Source organism: Magallana gigas, chromosome 6 (genome assembly GCF_963853765.1).
Source record: "Magallana gigas chromosome 6, xbMagGiga1.1, whole genome shotgun sequence".
NCBI classification, from domain to species: Eukaryota; Metazoa; Mollusca; class Bivalvia; order Ostreida; family Ostreidae; genus Magallana; species Magallana gigas.
This window is the reverse complement of record NC_088858.1, coordinates 37,652,792-37,660,782: the sequence shown is the minus strand read 5'-3', so window position 1 is coordinate 37,660,782 and position 7,991 is coordinate 37,652,792. Positions and strand designations below refer to the sequence as shown.

Sequence of the window (7,991 nt, the reverse complement as noted above, 5' to 3'; positions counted from 1 at the left end):
CTGTCTGTGCTTCGCAGTTTTCGTGGGTGTCAGGTGTTGGACCATGTGAAAAGGAAGGAACTGTTTGTGCTGTATGTAAGGGTGGACTGCTCTCATGGGTCTCAAATCCATCAGCTGAAATGTAAGGCTTGAGCTGTGAACCATGGCGTTTTATTTGTTTGCCTGTGGATGAGATCATTGTAAATATCTCCGATGCATTGATTTTGGTGATGGTGTATGGACCTAACCATTTCTCCTCCTCCTTGTGCCCTTTTTTTGTTTTCCGTTGCAGGTTCTGCAGAAGAATTTTGTCATGAATCTTGAAGGTGTGTCGAATTACGATATATTATGACTTTTGTCATAATTGGTCTTCTGCTTTTCTTGGGCTTGTTTGATGTTATCCTCTGCTTCCTTGAAAATTTTGTTTCGACATTCATTAGAATAGTGAATGCGATTTTCTGTTATTTCTGAAATGCTAATATCGGTGCAAGGTTCCAGCTGATTTTGAAGCCCCATTCTTGGTGTCCTTAATTCTTTTAAGAAGATTGGTGCATAGCCTGTACAACTTTGAGTGGTCATGTTGATTGCAGAAACTACATTGTCAATATATTTGGGCCATTCACCTTTTTAAGTACACAAGATTCAAGTACTTTTAATTTTTAAAAAGGGTATTACTTTACCCCGAAAATTTCCGTGTATGGATTCATCGTACACTAAAGTCTAAGCACAGTTAACTATGATAGACTTATTTACCTTCATTAATTGTTTTATTTCAGAAAAAGTATAAACAAAAAACCAAATTAAATCAAAAGAATAGTTATTTAATGATATTTTGAGAGCTCACACATTTCAATGTTTACATCCACTATATTTTCAGGGGTTTCACACCTGCCATTTCCTGTGTATAGGTACCGAATTTTAATTGTTGTAAAAACAAGGGGGTCATACGTTGAAGCCTTGAACTTAAACACAGGGGTTCTTCTAGATGGTTTCAAAGTGTCACCATTCTGAACTACACGTGCACCTTGTGTTCTAGGACAATTAAGACACAATCTGCAGATTATCTTATAGGTGTGAATCTCCGGCTGGTAATTGATAGTAAACAATTAAAAAAACTTTGATTTCATTTTTAGATACTATCTTAATATATCTCAGTTTGATACCTTTATTAAATTAATAAAATGACGTAAAATAAAATGCCATAATAAATCTTCGGAAACAAAACTATGCACCCATTGATCTCTTGGTGAATGTACATTATATATGCCGGTGTGATTTATTACATACACCTGGGAAGCGAATGTTCGTGGGATGCTGGATGTGAATAAAGAACATATAGAGGTGTTACACCTGTGGGCCTCTGATCTGGTACCTAAGTTATTGCTTAACAAGTCTACACCTACACAGTTGTTACGGTAAATTGTTATTTTCTAACATTACGGGTTTAGATTTTAAATTTCGTGTGTGTGTGTGTGTGTGTATATATATATATATATATATATATATATATATATATATATATATATATATTATGCCAAAAAAATTATAATACCGACATTTATCAGATTTTAACATAATTCAAAGAATCCATTTTGACAGTACACTTTGCCTACATGATGTTTTTGCTTGACAGGATTCAAATATTTTGGGTTTAAAATCAACTGGAGCCCGTCACATATTCACGCGACAATATTCCCTAGGCATGCGCATAAGCCAGGGAATACGGTCGCTCTTTTCACTATATGTTTTATTGTAGAGCGACCGATTTCACTGAGCGACAGTTTTACACTCTGAAATATGTTTACCGTTTCCTATGTTTATTTCCCAGGTTCTTTGTGATTTGAGATTCTGTTTGGTCTTACTTTTATGTTTATCAATATATTTTTCACCATTGAAACCTTTAAACACACTGTAATGAAAAACACCAGTTTCAACACTCAACAATATTTATTTACGGCTTTATAGAAAAGAGCACAAACAAAATATTGAAAACAATTGTAAATTCCTGCCGAGTATAGAAAAAATGTCACTATCAAAAATCCCTATCAAAAATCTCTATCAAAGCCACCGTACGGGAACGCGAGCCAACCTAGCCGGGGGAAAGGCCTAGGGTTAAATGCAAAATTCCTTTTAATAAAACCTAACCCCTATCTTTCAGTTTAAGGACTGAAAACATTTGACGACGACAAAATGATCAAACTATTTTCCAAACGGGTGCAACCTGTTTAATATCTAATATACCATGTTAGAGAAATGAGGAACTTGCAGCAAATTAATGCTTAACAAGTTTTCCACGAAACTACGAATTTCAAGGCTTTATATAGCTTTATATAGCAAAACATGACAAAAGAAAAATATAACGTTAAATCTAGTGAATAGACTCTAAGGGTTTTACCTTTGACTGTGTTATAATTGAGAAACTTACAGCAAATTAATGCTTAACAAGTCCCCCAAGAAACTACGAATTTTAATGTTCGATATAGCAAACGATGACAATAAAAAAATAAAACGTTAAATCTAGTGAATAGACTATAAGGGTTTGACCTTTGACTGTTTTTTCTGCAATGATCGCTACCTTCATAATCCGCATGAGTCATCAAAGAAAGCATTTTATTATTTATATTTACATCTTTCTTTTGACTAATTAATAAATTGATTAGCAAAAGTAAGTAAAATTCACTAAATTACTGTTATGTACGTTAGTACGTTAGCTAAAAGAAACAGCCAAATTGTTTCCTGAAGGACTTTGAGTCTGACATCATCATGATTATTTCGGCAGTCCGTGATTTTTCTTAGGTCGCAGTAGGTTTCGACCAATCGATAAACAGGGCGTGTCAATTTCACTCCTGCCAGTTTCTTGTCAGTTTCAGCTGCTGTAGATTACGACCAATCGATAAACGGGGCGTGTAGATTTCTGGCTGGCTGTTTCTATACAGCTATGAATTAACAATAGGTTTCCGTAAGAAAAAGAGGAAATAATACAAGGTAGATGTAAATATATCAAAATGACATCGACAAGGCTGGCTGGAATTCTAGATGAACAGATGAATCATCTTTATAAATATCTGTATCATATAACTGGAGAGGTCCGATGAAAAGTGAAGTTTACTAGTTCGTTCCTGAAAAAAATAATTTTTCAAAAATCAGATAAAATTTCTCGCATGATCTTTTTGAAGAATAATAATTATTATAAAAATATTTCAATACTTATGTGAATATGATAATATACCTTTAATTGCGGTGTGGTAGCCAGCCCACGTAGTTTGCTGAAAGCGGGTTCTCTGTGATTTTCTTGAAGAAAGGATTGTCCTAATTAAGATCATACAATTTAGGTAGTGGTCCCGTCGCCATGTCGGTATGCTGAAGACAATCCTTTTTCTGTTGCCTTCCGACAAATTGCCAATCTCAAGTGGAACGCACATCCATGGATTTCAAAGTCTGACAATGTCCTTCGTATCTTGCCAGAAACATGTACCAATCTCATAGTGAACAACTTCGCTGTCAGCTTTGGGTTGTCTTGGCATATGGTACCTGAAAAACAAACCAATATAAATTATTTTATGTCATTGCTAACAATCTAGTATTTTATAAATATACATAATATTAGAAGTTTAGGAAGCCTAACCATAATCCGTCTTCCGTTCTTTGGACGTGAGGATGAATGTCAGATGGACCCGTTTCATGGCGTCGGTGGATTTTATGAATGCATGGAATGTCAGCAGCTATTAGAAAGGGGCCCATACAATTTTAAATGTCCCATCCATATACCATCGTTTCTCTCTTGCCCGGGTTTCCAGTCCATGCAGTGAAACAAATATGAAATGCGGCTTTTGTTTCTTCCTGGTAGAAGTTAACGGGAAATAAACGCACGGTCCATCTAAACTTTCTGATATATTACATTTAATTTTTAGTATAATAACATTAAAGGGACTTTGACACGATTTGACTTTAAATTTTCAAATTTTATTTTTCCATTTTCAATGTTTTTATCAGTATTGCCATTTTTTACATATGTGTTGTATTGGTGTAAGTTGCAATCAAATGTATCTTTTTTAAGTTGATACTAGTATTTAATGAGATATTGAGTTAGTTTAAGTTGTTTTTTGCATGTCATTTTGTCTAAAAAATGGTTATACTCTACATTACATTTTTGTAAACAACTATAAAACTCGAGCTTTGTTTACATAACTTAAATTCTCACGTCTGTATCTCGCTTGTAACTTGATTTTAACATTCAATATTTTGGTCAATCATTTAAAACCATTTTATACATAAAAAATAAAAATAAAAATTTTGATCTCTAATCGTGTCCAAGTTCCTTCAAGTGTGAAATGTTTAATAAATATTTATAATAATTATAAACCTGGAAATCTTCAAGATTGACGGGATGTATTGGTGGTATTTTTTCTCGCGCTCTGTTTGCCCATCGGATGAGTATTTCCACGTCAGGTCTGCTGTGGTCTGGCTTCCTCTGATATCGACTCTGGCCTCTCCTTCCGATGTTGAGTTGATCTCATAAATTGGTAATAATTAATCCGTCTACCATTTTTCGGACTTCAGAATGAACGCCAGTGGGACCTGTTTCATGGCGTCGGTGGATTTTATGAATGCATGGATTGTCAGCAGCTATTAGAAAGGGGCCCGTACAATTCTTAAATGTCCCATCCATATAGCATCGGTTCGCTTTTGCCCGGGTTTCCAGTCCGTACAGTGTAGCAAATATATATGAAATGCAGCGGTCGTCGACTTTTGCTTCTCCCTGGTAAAAGTTATTGGAAATAAACGCATGGTGTATCTAAATTGGTGTTTCATTCCATTTTAGTACAATTAAAATTTTAATAGTGTAAAATATTTAATGATAATTCTATACCGGTACCTATTGGTATCGGTTGACGGGATGTTTTGATCTCATTTTTCTCGAACTCTGTTTGCTCATCGGATGAGTTTTTCCACGTCAGGATTGCTGTGGTCTGGCTTCCTCTGATATCGACTCTGGCCTGTAGCACGTTTTGTACAATGGTGGCGACAGATGTCAAAGCTTCATTTTACTTGCACATACGGCAGCTTCCACGTGTCTGGAAATCGAACTCCTACGATTCGATCTTCTTGAACACAGGTTATATCTTCCGGATCTTGCTCCGATGGATTTTGCAATTTTATCTTTCATCAAATCACAGCTAAAAGGAGTTAGATTTGAGGATTCTGATGAACTTAAATATGCTCCTCGAACCATTATATCTAAATTCGACAGAAAATGGTATTCAGATGTGTTCATGGCTAAGAAGGTGTGAGGAGTGTTTGCAGTGCAAAGGTGATTACGTTGAAAAGTAACAGAAACCAACGCGTTACGTACGACGTAATAAAAACGTCGTGAAACAGCGTCAGACTGGGCCGTGTACAATCAATGTTTTTGTAGTGATAACTACATTTTAAGAATATACATTGCTCTAATTTTTATACACATGCATTATCATAGTCTATATTGAAATATTTCAGTACTTTCCTACATATAGCGTCGTGATTTAGAATGAAATTACATGTGTCCACGAATTGGCCAACCTTCGTATATAGTAATATTTAGAACAGATTGCATTGACATGTTATATATCGCAAATGGTGTTGGATTGGATAACAGGGGAGGCAGTCCTGTGGGGCCCTCCACAGAGCAGCTTCAAAATCCACAACAAACGACTGTAGTTAGATCTGGTCTGGAAGCAAGTGGGCAACTGTCTTCAGAACCTAAAATTTACAATTACCTAAAACAAATCAGTCTGTCTCTTGCTTGAAATGATCGACACAGTACATGAGGGGTATTTGTTTCATATGGGTCCCACTTCTGATGAATGAATTATGGTGAAAAGTTGAAGTCAAAGACGGTTCACGACTCCAAATGTGGCATCCATGAACCAAGTCTTTGTGTTTGCTAGCAGCTCTAACTGATGATCTGAGTACACCAGAAGATGACGATGTCCAGAGGCATCCATATCAATGTGGTTGAAATCTGGTATGTTTTCTTGCATGAGGCTGTTGTCACGCTGAAGTAGAATATAAATAATTTTGTCAAAAAATATTCCACAATAACAAACAATGCTACATAGCAGCAAACAATGATATATACAATGTTAAATCGAATTCAGCTTACCATGGAATCGAAATCTTGGGGGGGTCTTGTGGTCTTAGTTTCTTTTCACACGATTTGTAATTCGTGTCATTTAACCGGCTTTGGTAGACTGACTGGCTAGTGGTGCCTGAATTTCGGTAGCTGCTAACATTGCCTCTACAATTCTTGGAGCTGATTGTGTAAAAATGTTTTGTACCGCATTCTTTTTCACCTGTATGTAGCATAATATTAATAACATGAGGCCAAAATTAAAAATATCTATGTTTCCCCTAACGCGACCGACCCAATGAAATCCCGCCGACTGAATTGTTTTTATTACCATATTGAATAGAGAATTATTTTTATAGAAACCTAATTTAACCCGATCATCAACATGGGCGAAATACCTTGATAACTTCGCCGGAATTTCCTCCGAAAGAGAAGTTGAAGTCACCCTGTATTCTGAGTTCACGATCGTGCAAATTAACCCCAAAGACATTAAAATGATAAACATTTCATTCAAAAGACGTTTCACAGCCCCAGTTAACCACTGTTATGATTAATAATTTGCAATTGTCTTATCTTCTAATGGGTTACAAAATATAACGGTGAAGCAACTTGCCTACTGTGATTTAAAAATAACAACCGATGTTTATTACTTTTAGTGTTCATATAACAATAAGTTGGTGACTTATAATTAGTTAATAGCTTTGCCAACTAAATGCTAAAATAATCACAAAACCATCTGTCTACAGTTATCTTAAAAATTAAAGTGAGGTTGTAATTGGGTAATAGGGTTGGACTAATACCTCCAAAATACACAAAAGTACGGAAGCTGCTTTTATTTGTCATTTAGCTAACACAATTACAAAACATTTTATTTTTAAATTGTATGAATACATCAAATAAATTAAATTTATCAGATTGGATAAGTTTTTAAACCTTTAAGAAGTTGTTTTATTTTTTATAAACTTGCTTTTAAAGATTCTAATCCAATTTTAATTCAGGTTGAATCTGTGTATATTATAATTCCTGTAGAATATGCTGTATCAAATAATCACTGAGAATGATTTCTCAAACTTCTTCCTCATAACTTGTCTGTAAGGGAGAAATAAGTCTATTATCTTATTATCTATATTTATTTTTTTCCCATGTATTATTTTTCACATTTGTGTTAACATTTCTTTGTCTGTACACCTATTTCCTTATCAAAGAAGAATATTCTTAGCTAGTGTATAAACTTTTGTGTAAACTCGATATTGTAGAATCATTAAATATGACTTCACAAACATTTACATGTATTTCATTACCTTAAGTTTATCAAATATTATTGAATGTTTAAACATTATTGTTTTAATATACTTTAAGACATTTTATAAACCAAATTTTGAAAAACTAATTGATACTTTGAAGCATGTACATTACATAAGGCTGTTTAAAATTAATTCTACGTTTAACGTAACCCGCGCGCGTAGGTTTCGGCGAAATCGTCGTTTTGAAAAAACAAACAAATCCGGATTTGAAAAAGTCGTTCCGGTTAGGGTTTTCATTTAGCGACTGAATTCTACATCCTGTATGAGAGAAAAAACATGCTCAAAGACAGCATTGAGGTATTCAGTTTTCACAATACGAAGAACATGAGAGTCTACGCCACTAGCAAAGTAAAAAAAACCAACAATAATGGATCAGACAAACACATGATCGAAGTTGGCAGTAAAAATCTTATTCGAGATTGTTTAATGTCGGTTGTCAAGTCACCATGGTCACAGAGCCTGAACCATGCTGAACCAACTTCCGCCCAAAAAGGCAAAAACGAGGTTTGTTGTATATATTTATTTATAAGTGATCCATCAACAGGTGAAATGACTACCCATCTTGAAAAAGTCGTTCCGGTTAGGGTTTTCATTTAGCG

General features: G+C 34.8%; 1 long non-coding RNA gene across 1 annotated transcript; it reads right to left on the bottom strand.

Annotated features, from left to right (window-relative positions):
• Positions 1-1,913: 1,913 nt before the first annotated feature.
• On the bottom strand, positions 1,914-6,009 carry LOC117689184 (uncharacterized). Its single transcript, XR_004601486.2, has 5 exons — positions 4,856-6,009; positions 4,343-4,738; positions 3,605-3,819; positions 3,209-3,510; positions 1,914-3,098 (listed from the first exon to the last, which is right to left on the bottom strand). It is a non-coding gene; the product is annotated as an uncharacterized lncRNA (long non-coding RNA).
• Positions 6,010-7,991: the final 1,982 nt, after the last annotated feature.